Source organism: Lytechinus pictus, chromosome 19, assembly GCF_037042905.1.
Source record: "Lytechinus pictus isolate F3 Inbred chromosome 19, Lp3.0, whole genome shotgun sequence".
Taxonomy (NCBI): Eukaryota; Metazoa; Echinodermata; class Echinoidea; order Temnopleuroida; family Toxopneustidae; genus Lytechinus; species Lytechinus pictus.
The window spans coordinates 2,217,460-2,233,999 of record NC_087263.1 but is presented as its reverse complement, the minus strand read 5'-3'; the positions used below and the strand labels follow the sequence as shown (position 1 = coordinate 2,233,999).

The following is a 16,540-nucleotide window of genomic DNA, read 5'->3' as shown; positions in this document are numbered from 1 at the left end:
TTTGGGTCACATGTTGCTCATTATTCATTTACATTTTTCATTTCCTACAAATGGCTTGCACAGAAGCAAGTATCCACAGCAAATGAGGAAGGGGTGAGATTGCTGTAAGACACCATCATTCAAAACAACCTGCCTGGAAAATGGGGATACTTCCAGTTCCCCAATGAAAGTGAGGGGCTACAGAAATATACCAAACTCCACTCATACTTGTCAACAATCTCAAAGACAAGGTGTTCTCAACTCTTGATGAATATGCAGAGTAAGCCTTTTATAAGTAGTACAGGACTACATCATTAACCTTAAAAAAATATTAAGTTAAAGTAAATAGTAATTTCAAATGTCTCTCAAATGTTGCATCCTATATTGCAGTGATGATGAATCAGATTTATCAAGTAACTTCATGTGATTTGCTAACATCTGAATCAGCTAACATGGCATGAAGGACAAATCCCAGAACATCAAGTTTGGATAAAGATAATTATGATAATAACGCAGTTCTTGTATCGCACATATCACATAATGTCATAACGTCCCTATGCGCTTCCAACATGTCCAAAGGACTTGGATATTATTACCCTGGCTTTAGCCCCGCAGTCTTTTACAGCGCGGTGGCCTTTCAAGGAATAAATTCCTGCCAGGTAACCATTCATCTCACCTGGGTTGAGTGTAGCACAACGTGGATGAATTTCTTGCTGAAGGAAATTACGCAATGGATGGGATTCGAACCCACGACCCTCTGTCAGGTGTCTGTTTCAAAGTCAGAAGACTCATCCACTGGGCCACAGCGCTCCAAGATAGGAGATGACAAAGGAGGCACTTCTTTCAAGTTGATGGTGCAGATTGCGAATGTTGACCGTCCTAATAGCCTTCTAAACACACATTCAATATGTGTGTGTAGTGCCCCTGACACTCCTTTTAACCTGGCTGCGGGACTTGATGGCATCACTGACAAGGCAGGTCCGTGACCTGTCAACAGCTTCCTAGAGGTAAGGTTCAAATTTCCTGAAATAAAAAAAAGAATGAGAAAGAGAGAGAGACAGAGGAGAGATTACCAGGGGCAGCTGAATAGGGGAGAGGGGGTCTTAATTTTTCCTTATTAATACTACTTTATTTTGAACTCAGATTATGATGAATAGTTGCATGCAAAATGTGTATTTCTATGTATAGTCTTGATGACGATGAGAGTAATGCAATGAATTCAATGTTGAATAGATCTCTTATGTTTGCTTACAGAGGAAAGCAGATTGTGATTTTCCTTTTTGGGGATTATGAATTTCTCTTTAGAGTATATGGATTGACAGTCGCAAATGGTGAGTATTATCATGGGCCTACTCATATTTTTCTGCGTCAAGTCTGGATATTTTTTTTTCATCCTGTCAATAGCATGTTTTATGGCATTATTTGCAGACAGTAAGATGGTGCTGACCTTCGTATCTTCCATCAAAAGCTTGTTCATTTTTTTTAACTATATTTAATTGTTTTTTATCTCTTATTTATATCATATTCCACGAAGACACTGCTGCTGTCTCTTCTACACTGTTACCAAGCAACAGATGACTCTACCTCCGCTAGACCAACCACCACAGCAATGGACACTTCAAACTATGAAGGAGTCCTTGGAGAAATACAAAAATAAGCCCATTGCAAAGGAATGCAATAATGTCATCAGAACCCCCATCTTTACTGTTCTTTTAGATAGGGTAGGTCCGTATGGATTAATGTTTGTGATTAGATGAAAAAGCATTGAATGTCACTTTTTAGATTTCTGACCAATCAAAAAATCACATTTTAAGCACACTTATCAAAATAAATTGTTATTTGGTAATAAAAGTAGGTGGTCATTGTGTATATTCCTATCTTGAAAAGCTATTTTTATGTTGACTTGTTTGCCTTCTCACTACAGGTGTGCCCCCCCCCCTGGGACTGCATATGTTTCTTAAACACTTCACAGCAATGGAAACAGAGTGCCACCGTCTTGACCTACAGATTGCAGAGAAGTTGGGGCACAGAGAGAGAGATGTTGAATGTAAAACTGGGCAGAAATTTAGAGAGGCAGTGCACCCTGCTCATCTGCAGAGTAGACATATCTTGAGAGGGAGATAGCAGATCTAAAAGATCAGTACAGCATGATTGGTATACTGTACAGTTATGCAGATCCACCTGCAAGACTTCTTGAAACCGCTTCATAGAAAGAAGAGAATAAGGAAGTGGTAAATTATAACATTATGACTATGAATTGATTTAAAAAAAGAAAATTTTCAAACACATTGTTTGTTGTGAATGTCATTTTTGTTATTTTATATATGTATATAGTTTTATCTTCTGAAATGTAAGAGTGAATGTATATCAAATATTCAATATTATCATTATTTGTTTTCAGGAAAAAGAGCTGGCCAAAACTAAACCAAGTTTCCCTATCGAGAGTGGTTTCATCACTTGACAAAACAATGAAAAGCATATGAGTAAATCACCAGGCTTATCATGGTAGAGCTTTTGTCAGAAACCATGTTCATAAATGCTTGAAGGTGATATGATGATCTCTTTAAAAAAGTTTGTCTTCTAAATTCATGTATTTGCAGAGTCAATAGATTACTGTAATGATAGGCAGAAACATTTGACTTCAAATGGATGGACTCACTGCTGAGTTCCAACATTCCTTGTCAAGTCCAGAACGTTTATCATGTTTATTATATTATACTTAGGAAGCAATTAGGTGTAATGCTTCCATGATAATTGTTAATTGTCACTCTATATGTATATAATGTATTCTGTTTTTACTTTATTGTTTTGTTACATACATTGAATTGCTATTGATGTAGAGTTGTTTGTTAAACTGCAGGTCGCCTTTGAAAAGCAGTTTTGCATTACTGATCAGGCCTACCCAGCAGTATAAGATTAAGAAAACCAATAAATAAAGAAGAAATAAGACTGTTTTGACTTGATTAAAAACTACCTGCAAGATTGAAAACATTTGTTAGTGTATTATATTTTCTGTATTTTACAGTCCAAAACATTGACAAGATTACCCAGTCAATTACGGACACAGTATCTTCACTTTGTCCTGATCTACCGAAAGAAGATGAGATGGTTGCTGACAAGTTCAACAGACTCTTCAATCTGTACAGCAAGTGCCACAACACTTTTAATGCAGGGTATTTCCTCAATGATGAGGAGATCCGGGGACTAGGTAATAATTCCCTTGCCAAATATATGTCTGTAGTAAATCTGTTTCTGTAAATATTTTGTATTTATCTCAACTAAGAATCATAACATACTTCCTGACTCCTGATTTTTTTTCACCATTTAACTACTTGCATTTACAGTGAGAGAAAAACATCGATGTGTACCAGAAGTTCTTCCGACACGAGTTCCCAATGGAAACAGTGACCCCTAAGATGCATATTTTAGAATGCCACATTATTCTCTGGCTTTGGATGTGACATGCTAGACTCGGTGTGATGGGAGAACAGGGTGTGGAGTCCCTTCATATTTAGCTGTCAAACCAAGTTGGAAGCTCCTTGGTTTTAATAATGATCTGGAAATCTTGCTGAACGCAGTCAAGTCTCAGTGGACTGAGAGCTGTCCAATCTCCAAAATATGCAAAGAGCCAAGAGTGGACAGACAAGCTCAACATTAACCGTCATTTATTTTCAATATGTTATTCACATTTTCATTTCAGGATACTATTTTCATGTCCATCCTGACAAAATGTAGATTGATTGTGAAGTCAAAAGTCCATCCTGTCAAAATCTCTATAGATATCAAGTCAAAATCAAGGAAATTTATTTTAAATAGCTATTCATAAAGTTTGTTTGTATAAATTTCATTCAGGCATTATAGGCACCCCCTTTACGTTGTATCGTTGTTTCTGAAGTCTTTGTATAATTATTATATTATAGGGTCAGCTAATCACATGGCTTGTTCCATTCTTGCTGTCCCTCTCATATTCAATCCAATGTTTATTTGTATCTGTTGTTGTTGTTTTCCTATTTTTTAATACGATACTTTGTATATGTAGTGTTTTTGTATTGATTTTTAATTGAGCAAATAAATTGAAATTGAAAAGCAAAATGAAGTTATTATGACGGTATTATGATAATATGGCTCCCTGTGTATCACGACAACATATGCATGTGAAGAGTTTGCAACAGAATTATTAAAACAATATTATTACCTTTGTTTCCCCAAACTAGGTACCAATGCTATGTGGTTGTAGCTTGCCTCATAAATGGCCTGTTATCATTTTCATAATATTGCAACTTCCGTAGAAGCAGGGCTCAACAGTCCCTGATGGCAAAGCTCTATCAATTAGATTTATTTTGCATTGAACCAGTGGAAAGAACATGTTGCATGGTTCCTCTGCTCTGCAAAATAAAAAAGAAAAACAATAAGAGAAAAATATGTTAATGATATGTCTTATTGTCATTTTAGTTTTCATTGTATAATTTAAAAAATACAGAGTACAAATAAACATGTGGTATTCTCAAATGATTCATCCCTGAACCCTTGAGCATGTAGCTTTTTAAACCCTTGGATGCAGACTTTTTTTAAACTGCATCTAATGGCAATTTCTAACATTCTCCTTTACACCATGATTTCTACCTTTGACATCTCCATAATTTTGTTGTTATCATTGAGGGGATTTAGACATGCAAATGTTTGTCATGGAAACAAAATAAACTTCTTGAATCTTGAATTCTTGAAATGCAACTATCAATGTCAACTGTTTCATCTAGATGTGACAAGGATAGAATCATTATAAATGATTTGAATACAGTCAATACAGCGCAATTAGACTATGAATCTAATTTCAAGAATTAGGAAACCTGTGGGGCCCGTTTCATTAAGGACTTGCAACTGTTGTAACTTTGCCATAATCATGATAATGGCAACTACCACGGTAATAGGGTTCAGCAGCCAATCATAGTCAAGGTTTCCATGGTAGTTGCCATAAGGGCAAAGTTACAACAGTTGCAAGTCCTTTGTGAAACGGGCCCCAGATTATAAAATGTACTTTTGAAGGACCGTAGCGCAACTTTTCACTGGACATGCTGGACGTCACGGTCTCAAATAGTGCGAGAGACCAGTTTCGATCATAATCATTCAGAAAATAAAATGTAAAAAACATAAATGAAACTGGAATTCCTTTCGAGTGGTAAATTTAATTTGTTGCTCTGCATCCAAGGCTTGGTGTGTAAAGTTAATTAGCCTAACAGGGAGCTTTAGAAATGGAGATGGGTAGGTGTGAGCAGTGACAGAAAAAAAATATTTGCTTGCAGATAATTATACTGCCTGCTTTTATCCCCTACCATTCACTTTCCAATGGATCATTCTGGTTGCGAAACCCTCTATAAAAAGAGCGAAATAAAAGAGAAAAAGGGCAAAATAGCATTTGATACCAGATCTAGACCCTTGGCCATATCCCTTTGTACCTCAGAGGCTCAGTCCTCATGTCTTGAGATAGTGTCTAGATCCTAGGTCTATATTAATATGTTTTGGTAGTGAATCACAAGATCGAATTTAACACAAAGAAGTTCATAAAAAAGCAGCAAGTCTTAATGGTATAAACTGTGTGCACATGTTTATGCCGCGGGTGGCGACTTTCCAAATGTCGTGTCATGGCCTAACAATACATATTACCTATTGTAACTTCCCTAATTACTGACACTTATCTACATCGCTACGCCTAACCTTAACCTTACTGGATCTCAGGAACAATCCTATGGTCGCTAATCGTAGAGTTGCATGGAGTGTCTCCGTTGCAGAGCGCTCTGATTGCAGTGTGAGCGATGGACTCGTGCGGCTATCTGGTCGTTCCGACGGAGTGGACGTCCAGGGACCGGTATCCAGCCATACATAGCTCCAGAGATCCACGAAATACACTCTCAGTGACTAAAACTGTGTTTCATATTTATACCCTGTGCCTTACTTGGAGTTACTGCTATATGTCCCTGCCAAGCATCAGTGAGCAAGGCATGATATTACCATAGAATAGACCCCTATAAATTGCCCAATGCAGCAGCTTAAGCAGTTAAGGCTAACATAATAGAAATGATGCATTGTCATTAACATACTTGTAGCTAAGAGAGAGGAATGTCTTTTGTCATAGTAGAGGCTGTGTTCACACAGCATACAATCTAGATTAAAGGAAGTGTTCACATGATACATAAAATTAGTGCATGTCTCTAGATCCTATCTAGACTTATTTGTACAAATAAACCTCCACTCAAACTTAATCTCATCTCACTTAATTAAATGCGGATATCTAGATGAAATTAAACAATATTCCTGCAAGATATATAGGGACTTAATGATATATGCGTGACATAATTTTTTTTAATTCTCTTTTGTTCTTTTTTTAAAGTCTTCTTTTTCATTTTATTTCTCTTTTCTTCTATTCTTTTTTTTCACCTACATTTTTTTTCTTTTCTTCTTTTCTTGAAACGATATTTTTTCTTCTTTGACCTTCTTTTTCTTTTGTACACGTATATTTATTTTTCAATTTGTATTTCTTACTTTTTTTCTTATTTTCTATTCTTTTTTCTTTTGTTATTTATTTTCTTTTCTTTTCTTTTGACATTTCTTTTCACATGGGTAACAATACACACACCTAACAGTTTTACACTTAACAGTTATATTTTAACCAGGTCACACCCCCCCGGGGGGGGGGGGGGTGGCAGTTAAATGAATAATTCCCCAAACAAGTTATTCGCCGGCTTTATTTACACATTTTGGCCCCTAAACAAGTTGTCGCCGGAATATGACCCCTTAACAATTTTTTATCTATTTATACTAGATATTAATATTCAAATTAAGGTTTGGGGGTCGATGCCACTCATGTAAGCCAGTGTTAATATAATGTAACTCGAAAATGCTCTTCATTAGTTTTGATTCTCAATTTTTTTAATACAAAATATTCCATAAAAGTTATAAATATGTCTTCCATTAAAAAAGCGTTGAATAGAATAATGCATCATAAATACTTCAAGTAGAAAATAAAAATCACACCAAGATATCGAAAATATATATTAATATATACACGTCCAGCATGTCCAGTAAATCAGATCATGTAGGTCCATGATCTGATTAAGTTAGTAGCTCCATGGATCAACAAATGAAAAGTAATACTTGCCCGAAAGAGGGCAGCCTTCAGATATAGACCCCAAACAACAATGACTGTAAAATTATTCAAATTCAAAGTCTTCTTTAATCGCATAAAAATGCGCAAAAACATATCTTTCAATAAATCTCGACAAAGCTTTTCCACTATTCAAAAAATATGATGGTTTGATCTTTGCCTCCGACTTGACTCTCTTTAATGTCGGACTGCGCTGTTGTGTAGTGGTTCTGACTTTTGGCTTTCAATCAATTGGCCACGAGTTCGAATCACATTGCGACAATGCACATTTGGGAAGACACAAGTGTTATATGGAAGAGAAAGTCATACTCCTGTGCATCATTGCATGGAGTCAAGCACCCCAAGATTTACATGGGGGTGCTGCGTGTATCATTCACAATCTGGAGCACCCCCTGGAAATGTGGTTGGTATGTTGATAAGCAGAAATCAAACCCAAATGACCTTTATTTTGTAGTGAACATCCTTTTTTTTTGCTTGGCAAATTTTTCATGACCAAAACGACCTTCGTTTTGCAGTGGAAATTTTTTTTTTCCTGTCAAATTTAAACCAGCACCCCCTGTTAAAAAAAAAATTCCGGGGGGGGGGGGCAAGGGCCGGATGTGCTCTTACCTGGATCCGCCAGTGGTGACACAGTAGATCATTGCTAAAATTGAAAGTCCTTATTTGCATATCCTTTTTTGTATATAAAAACAAATTGAGTTAATTCCTTTTGGACGTAAACTCTCATTAGTGATATCTAGGCTATCAATTCGACAATTAGCCCCACCGAGTGTGATCAATTTCTAAATTAATTAATTATTTCAGTTGGGTGTGATACGCATAAATTTCGTATAATTCTCACTCAGATCTACGTTAACCGTGCGATTGCCATTTGGTCTACATCCATTTGATCTATTTTAGGATCTGTTTCTCTCTGTTTTATGATAAATATTTACTGTTGATTATAAATGTGTGTATACATGATATAGAGATGAAATAATTTTGAAAGGCAATAAACATAAAATGCACAGGCCAAATAAGATGGTTTGGGTCACATGTTGCACATTATTCATTTACATTTTTCATTTCCTACAGATGGCTTGCACAGAAGCAAGTATCCACAGCAAATGAGAAAGGGGTGAGATTGCTGTAAGACACCATCATTCAAAACAACCTGTCTGGAAAATGGGGATACTTCTAGTTCCCTAATGAAAGTGAGGGGCTACAGAAATACACCAAGCTACACTCATACTTGTCAACAATCTCACAGATAAGGTGTTCTCAACATCTCGATGAATATGCAGAATAAGCCATTTATAAGTTTACTAGTAGTACAGAACTACATCTTTAACCTTAAAAAAATATTAAGTTAAAGTAAATAGTAATTTCAAATGTCTCTCAAATGTTGCATCCAATTGCAGTGATGATGAATCAGATTTATCAAGTAACTCCATGTGATTTGCTAACATCTTAATCAGCTAACATGGCATGAAGGACAAATACCAGAACATCAAGTTTGGATAAAGATAATAATGATAATAACGCAGTTCTTGTAACGCACATATCACATTATGTCATAAAGTCCCTATGCGCTTCCAACATGTCCAAAGGACTTGGATATTATTACCCTGGCTTTAGCCCCGCAGTCTTTTACAGCGCGGTGGCCTTTCAATGAATAAATTCCTGCCAGGTAACCATTCATCTCACCTGGGTCGAGTGCAGCACAACGTGGATGAATTTCTTGCTGAAGGAAATTACGCAATGGCTGGGATTCGAACCAACGACCCATCTGTCAGGTGTCTGTTTCAAAGTCAGAAGACTCATCCACTGGGCCACAGCGCTCCAAGATAGGAGATGACAAAGGAGGCACTTCTTTCAAGTTGATGGTGCAGATTGTGAATGTTGACCGTCCTAATAGCCTTCTAAACACACATGCAATATGTGTGTGTAGTGCCCCTGACACTCCTTTTAACCTGGCTGCGGGACTTGATGACAAGGCAGATCGTGACCTGTCCACAGCTTCTTAGAGGTAAGGTTCAAATTTCCTGAAATAAAAAAAAGAATGAGAAAGAGAGAGACAGAGTAGAGATTTGCAGGGACAGATGAAAAGTGGAGAAGGGGTCTTAATTTTTCCTTATTAATACTACTTTATTTTGAACACAGATTATGATGAATAGTTGCATGCAAAATGTGTGTTTCTATGTATAGTGTTGATGAAGATGGGAGTAATGCAATGAATTCATTTGTTGAATAGATTTCTTATGTTTGCTTACAGAGGAAAGCAGATTGTGATTTTCCTTTTTGGGGATTATGAATTTCTCTTTAGAGTATATGGATTGACAGTCGCAAATGGTGAGTATTATCATGGGCCTACTCATATTTTTCTGCGTCAAGTCTGGATATTTTTTTGTATCCTGTCAAAAGCATGTTTTATGGCATTATTTATAGACAGTAAGATGGTGCTGACCTTCGTATCATTCAGTCAAAAGCTTGTTCAATTTCTCACTATATTTCCTTTTTATATCTTCTTTATATCATATTCCACGAAGACACTGCTACTGCCTCTTCTACACTGTTACCAAGCAACAGATGACTCTACCTCCGCTAGACCAACCACCACAACAATGGACACTTCAAACTACGGAGTCCTTGGAAAAATACAAAATAAGCCCATTGCATATCAGAATCCACATCTTTACTGTTCTTTTAGATAGGGTAGGTCTGTATGGATTAATGTTTGTAATTAGATGAAAAAGCATTGAATGTCACTTTTTAGATTTCTGACCAATCAAAAAATCACATCTTAAGTACACATATCAAAATAAATTGTTATTTGGTAATGGAAGTAGGTGGTCATTGTGTACCTATCTTGAAAAGCTATGTTTATGTTGGCTTGTTTGTCTTCTCACTACAGGTGTGTCCCCCGGGACTGCATATGTCTCTCGGGATATTTCTTAAACACTTCATAGTAATGGAAACAGAGTGCCATCGTCTTGACCTACAGATTGCAGAGAAGTTGGGGCACACAGAGAGAGATGTTTAATGTAAAACTGGGCAGAAATTTAGAGAGGCAGTGCACCCTGCTCATCTGCAAATTAAGAAGACAGATCTTGAGAGGGAAATAGCAGATCTAAAAGATCAGTACAGCATGATTGGCCTACTGTACAGTGATGCAGATCCACCTGCAAGACTTCTTGAAACCGCTGCAGAGAAAGAAGAGGAGAAGGAAGTGGTAAATTATAACACTATTGTTATTACCATGATTAGAAGACAGTTCTCAAACACATTGTTTGTTGTGAATGCCATTTTTGTTATTTTATATATGTATATAGTTTTATCTTCTGAAATGTAAGAGTGAATGTATATCAAATATTCAATATTATCATTATTTGTTTTCAGGAAAAAGTGCTGGCCAAATCTAAACCAAGTTTCCTTATCGAGAGTGGTTTCATCACTTGACAAAACAATGAAAAGCATATGAATACATCACCAGGCTTATCATGGTAGAGCTTTTGTCAGAAACCATGTCCATAAATGCTTGAAGGTGATATGATGATCTCTTTAAAAAAGTTTGTCTTCTGAATTCATGTATTTGCAGAGTCAATAGATTAACTGATCAGGCCTAACCAGCAGTATAAGATTAAGAAAACCAATAAATAAATAAATAAGACAGTTTTGACTTGCTTAAAAACTGCCTGCAAGATTGAAAACATGTGTTCGTGTATTATTTTTTGTATTTTAATTTTAATCAACAGTCCAAAACATTGACAAGATTACCCAGTCATTACGGACACAGTATCTTCACTTTGTCCTGATCTACTGAAAGAAGCTGAGATGGTTGCTGACAAGTTCAACAGGCTCTTCAATCTGTACAGCAAGTGCCACAACACTTTTAATGCAGGACATTTCCTCAATGATGAGGAGATCCGGGGACTAGGTAAGAATTCCCTTGCCAAATATATTTCTTAAGTAAATCTGTTTCTGTATTTTTAAAATTTATTTATCTAAAATACCTTGCCAAAACTAAACCATGTTTTCCTATCGAGAGTGGGCCAGTAGTTTCATCACTTGACAAAACATTGAAAAGCATACGAGTACATCGCCAGTCTTATCATGGTAGAGCTTTTGTCGGAAACCATGTCCATAAACATGATAAATGCTTGATGGCGAGTTATAATAATCTCTTTAAAAAGTTTGTCTTCTAAAATCTTGTATTTCCAGAGTCAATAGATTACTGTAATGATGATATAAGCAGAGACATTTAACTTCAAATGTATGAACTTACTGCTTGAGTTCCAACATTCCTTGTCAAGTCCAGAACGTTTATCATGTTTATTATATTATACTTAGGAAGCAATTAGGTGTAATGCTTCCATGATAATTGTTAATTTCACTCTATATGTATATAATGTATTCTGTTTTTACTTTATTGTTTTGTTACATACATTGAATTGCTATTGATGTAGAGTTGTTTGTTAAACTGCAGGGCGCCTTTGGAAAGCAGTTTTGCATAACTGATCAGGCCTACCCAGCAGTATAAGATTAAGAAAACCAATAAATAAAGAAATAAGACAGTTTTGACTTGCTTAAAAACTACCTGCAAGATTAAAAACAAAGTCATGTGTTAGTGTATTATTTTTTCTGTATTTTACTTTTAATCGACAGTCCAAAACATTGACAGGATTACCCAGTCAATTACGGACACAGTATCTTCACTTTGTCCTGATCTACTGAAAGAAGCTGAGATGGTTGCTGACAAGTTCAACTAGGCTCTTCAATCTATACAGCAAGTGCCACAACACTTTTAATGCAGGGTATTTCCTCAATGATGAGGAGATCCGGGAACTTAGTAGGAATCCCCTTGCCAATTATATGTCTGTAGTAAATCTGTTTCTATAAAAAATTTGTATTTATCGCAACTAGAAATCATTAAAAAAAACTTCCTTACTCCTGATTTTTTTCACCATTTACAGTGAGAGCAAAACATAAATGTGTACCAGGAGTTCTTCCGACACGAGTTCCCAATGGAAACAGTGACCCCTAAGATGCATATTTTAGAATGCCACATTATTCCATGGTTTCGGATGTGGCATCTCGAGGAGATGGGAGAACAGGCGGGTAGGCCAGTTCATGTTCAGCTGAATAACATCAGCAGGAATCTTCTTGGCTTTAGTAATGATCTGGAAATCTTGCTCAACGCAGTCAAGTCTCAGTGGACTGAGAACTGTCCAATCTCCTATTCAAAATATGCAAAGAGCCAAGAGTGGACAGACAAGCTCAACTTCAGCCGTCAATTATTTTCAATGTTATTCACATTTTCATTTCAGGATACTATTTTCATGTCATTAAGTCCATTCTGACAAAATGTAGATTGATTGTGAAGTCAAAAGTCCATCCTGTCAAAATTTCTATATATATCAAGTCAAAATCAAGGCAATTTATTTTAAATAGCTATTCATAAAGTTTGTTTGTATAAATTTCATTCATGCATTATAGGCACCCCCCTTTACGTTGTATCGTTGTTTCTGAAGTCTTTGTATAATTATTATGTTATAGGGTCAGCTAATCACAATGCTTGTTCCTTTCTTGCTGTCCCTCATATTCAATCCAATTTTTATTTGTATCTGTTGTTGTTGTTTTTCTATTTTTGGAATACGATACTTTGTATATGTAGTGTTTTTGTATGGATTTTTAATTGAGCAAATAAATTGAAATTGAAAAGCAAAATGAAGTTATTATGACGGTATCATGATAATGTGGCTCCCTGTGTATCACGACAACAGATGCCTGTGAATAGTTTGCAACATAATTATTAAAACAATATTATTACCTTTGTTTCCCCAAACTAGGTACCAATGTTATGAGGTTGTAGCTTGCCTCATACATGGCCTGTTGTTATCATTTTCATAATATTGCAACTTCCATAGTAGCAGTGCTCAACAGTCCCTGATGGCAAAGCTCTATCAATTAGATTTATTTTGAACTGAACCAGTGGAAAGAACATGTTGCATGGTTCCTCTGCTCTGCAAAATAAAAAAGAAAAACAATAAGAGAAAAATATGTTAATGATATGTCTTATTGTCATTTTAGTATTCATTGTATAATTTGAAATACAGAGTACAAATAAACATGTGGTATTCTCAAATGATTCATCGCTGAACCCTTGAGCATGTAGCTTTTTAAACCCTTGGATGCAGACTTTTTTTAGCTGCATCTAATGGCAATTTATAAAATTATGCTTTACACCATGATTTCTACCTTTGACATTTCCATAATTTTGTTGTTATCATTGAGGGGATTTAGACATGCAAATGTTTGTCATGGAAACGAAATAAACTTCTTTAATCTTGAATTCTTGAAATGCATTTATCAATGTCAACTGTTTCATCTAGATGTGACAAGGATATAATCATTGTAAATGCTTTTGATACAGTCACTTACAGCGCATTTAGACTATGAATCTAATGTCCATAATTTTTTTTTTTTCAATACCAAGGTGCTTCATTCAATATATTGCATTTATAACTGAGAACAGTCTGTGTGACAAATATCCTGAAACTTGCCAAAATTAGAAATTTTCTATGTGAAGCACCCCCAAAAAAAGAAAGCAGGAAAAATTGTTTATTCATTAACATTGTCAACTAAGGGTTGTAATATAGTGAAAGTTAGTCTTGAGCACAAGTAATTGAGTATGTGAAATAGGAAACGTCAGGTTATAAAATATACTTTTGGAGGGTAGCGCAACTTTTCACTGGACATTCTGGACGTCACGGTCTCAAATAGTGCGAGAGACCAGTTTCGATCATAATCATTCACAAAATGAAATGTAAAAAACATGAATGAAACTGGAATTCCTTTCGAGTGCTAGTTTAATATGTTGCTCTGCATCCAACGTATGGCGTGTAAAGTTAATTAGCCTAATCATGCTAACAGGGAGCTTTATAAATGGAGATGGGTAGGTGTGAGCAGTGACAGAAAAAATATATTGTTTGCAGAGAATTATACTGCCTGCTTTTATCCCCTACCATTCACTTTCCAATGGATCATTCTGGTTTTGAAAGCTTGCTAAGAGGTAAAGAGCGAAACAAAAGAGAAAAAGGGCAAAATAGCATTTGATACCAGATCTAGACGGCTTGGCCATAACCCTTTGGCTCAGTCCTCATGTCTTGAGATGTCTAGATCCTAGGTCTATATCAATATGTTTTGGTAGTGAATCACAAGATCAAATTTAACACAAAGAAGTTCATTAAAAAAGCAGCAAGTCTTAATGGTATAAACTGTGTGCACATGTTTATGCCGTGGGTGGCGACTTTCCAAATGTCGTGTCATGGCCTAACAATACATATTACCTATTATAACTACCCTAATTACTGACACTTATCTACATCGCTACACCTTACTGGATCTCAGGAACAATCCTATGGTCGCTAATCGTAGAGTTGCATGGAGTGACTCCGTTGCAGAGCGCTCTGACTGCAGTGTGAGCGATGGACTCGTGCGGCTATCTGGTCGTTCCGACGGAGTGGACGTCCAGGGACCGGTATCCAGCCATACATAGCTCCAGAGATCCACGAAATACACTCTCAGTGACTAAAACTGTGTTTCATATTTGTGCCTCACTTGGAGTTACTGCTATGTCCCTGCCAAGCATCAGTGAGCAAGGCATGATATTACAATAGACCCCTGTAAATTGCCCAATGCAGCAGCTTAAGCAGTTAAGGCTAACGTAATAGAAAGGGACGCATTGTCATTAACGTACTTGTAGCCAAGAGAGAGGAATGCCTTTTGTCATAGTAGAGGCTGTGTTCACACAGCATACAATCTAGATTAAAAGGAAGTGTTCACATGATACATAAAATTAGTGCATGTCTCTAGATCCTATTTAGACTTATTTGTACAAATAAACCTCCACTCAAACTTAATCTCATCTCACTTAATTAAATGCGGATATCTAGATAAAATTAAACTATACCTTCAAGATATATTGGGACTTAATGATATATGTGCTTCATTTTATTTATTTTTTTTATTCTCTTTTGTCCGTTTTTTAAGTCTTCATTTTTATTTGATTTCTTTTTATTCATTTTCATTTGTTTTTTTTGCGTCTTTTCTTGAAATGATATTTTTTCTTCGTTGACATTCTTTTTTCTTTTGTACATGTATTTTTCTTTTTCAATTTGTATTTCTTACTTTTTTCTTCTTTTCTATTCTTTTTTCTATTCTATTTTCTTTTCTTTTCTATTCTTTTCTTTTGACATTTCTTTTCACAATGGTAACAATACACACACCTAACAGTATTACTCTTAACAGTTATAGTTTTAACCGGGTCACACCCCCGGGGGTGGAGGGGGCAGTCAAATGTATTGCTGTACACATGCATGACCAAATTATTTTCAAACACCCCTTAAACGAGTTTTTCTCTGTGTGCAAAATAATCTCCTAAACAAGTTATTCACTGGCTTTATTTACACATTTTGGCCCCTAAACAAGTTGTCGCCGGAATATGACCCCTTAACAATTTTTATCTAAATTTATACTAGATATTAATATTCAAATTAAGGTTTGGGGTCCATGCCAACCATGTAAGCCAGTGTAGACATGATGTAACTCTAAAATGCTCTTCATTAGTTTTGATTCTCAATTTTTTTTAATACAAATTATTCCATAAAAGTTATAAATGTGTCTTCAATAGAACAACATTGAACAGAATAATGCATCATAAATAATATGAAAGCACAAAAGTAGAAAATAAAAATCAAACCAAGATATCGAAAATATATATTAATATATACACGTCCAGCATGTCCAGTAAATCAGATCATGTAGGTCCATGATCAGATTAAGTTAGTAGCTCCATGGATTAACAAATGAAAAGTAATACTTGCCCGAAAGAGGGCAGTCTTCAGATATAGACCCCAAACAACAATGACTGTAAAATTATTCAAATTCAAAGTCTTCTTTAATCGCATAAAAATGAGAAAAAATATATCTTTCAATAAATCTCGACAAAGCTTTTCCACTCTTCTAAAAATATGATGGTTTGATCTTTGCCTCCGACTTGACTCTCTTTAATGTCGGACTGCGCTGTGGTGTAGTGGTTCTGACTTTTGGCTTTCAATCAATTGGCCACGAGTTCGAATCACGTTGCGACAATGCACCTTTGGGAAGACACAAGTGTTATATGGAAGAGAAATTCATACTCCTGTGCATCATTGCATGGAGTCAAGCACCCCAAGATTTACATGGGGGTGCTGGGTGTGTCATTCACAATCTGGAGCACCCCCTGGAAATGTGGTTGGTATGTTGATAAGCAGAAATCAAACCCAAATGACCTTTATTTTGTAGTGAACATCTTTTTTTTTGCTTGGCAAATTTTTCATGACCAAAACGACCTTCCTTTTGCAGTGGAAACTTCTTTTTGCT

General features: G+C 35.9%; 1 long non-coding RNA gene across 2 annotated transcripts; it reads right to left on the bottom strand.

The window, feature by feature from the left end:
• On the bottom strand, window positions 1-14,730 carry LOC135157610 (uncharacterized). Of its 2 annotated transcripts, XR_010296606.1 has the most exons (5): window positions 14,518-14,730; window positions 12,948-13,140; window positions 8,825-9,162; window positions 4,175-4,364; window positions 1-1,002 (listed from the first exon to the last, which is right to left on the bottom strand). It is a non-coding gene; the product is annotated as an uncharacterized LOC135157610 (long non-coding RNA). The 2 variants fall into 2 exon arrangements; XR_010296607.1 differs by lacking the exons at window positions 8,825-9,162; window positions 12,948-13,140; window positions 14,518-14,730 and adding an exon at window positions 5,692-5,922.
• Window positions 14,731-16,540: the final 1,810 nt, after the last annotated feature.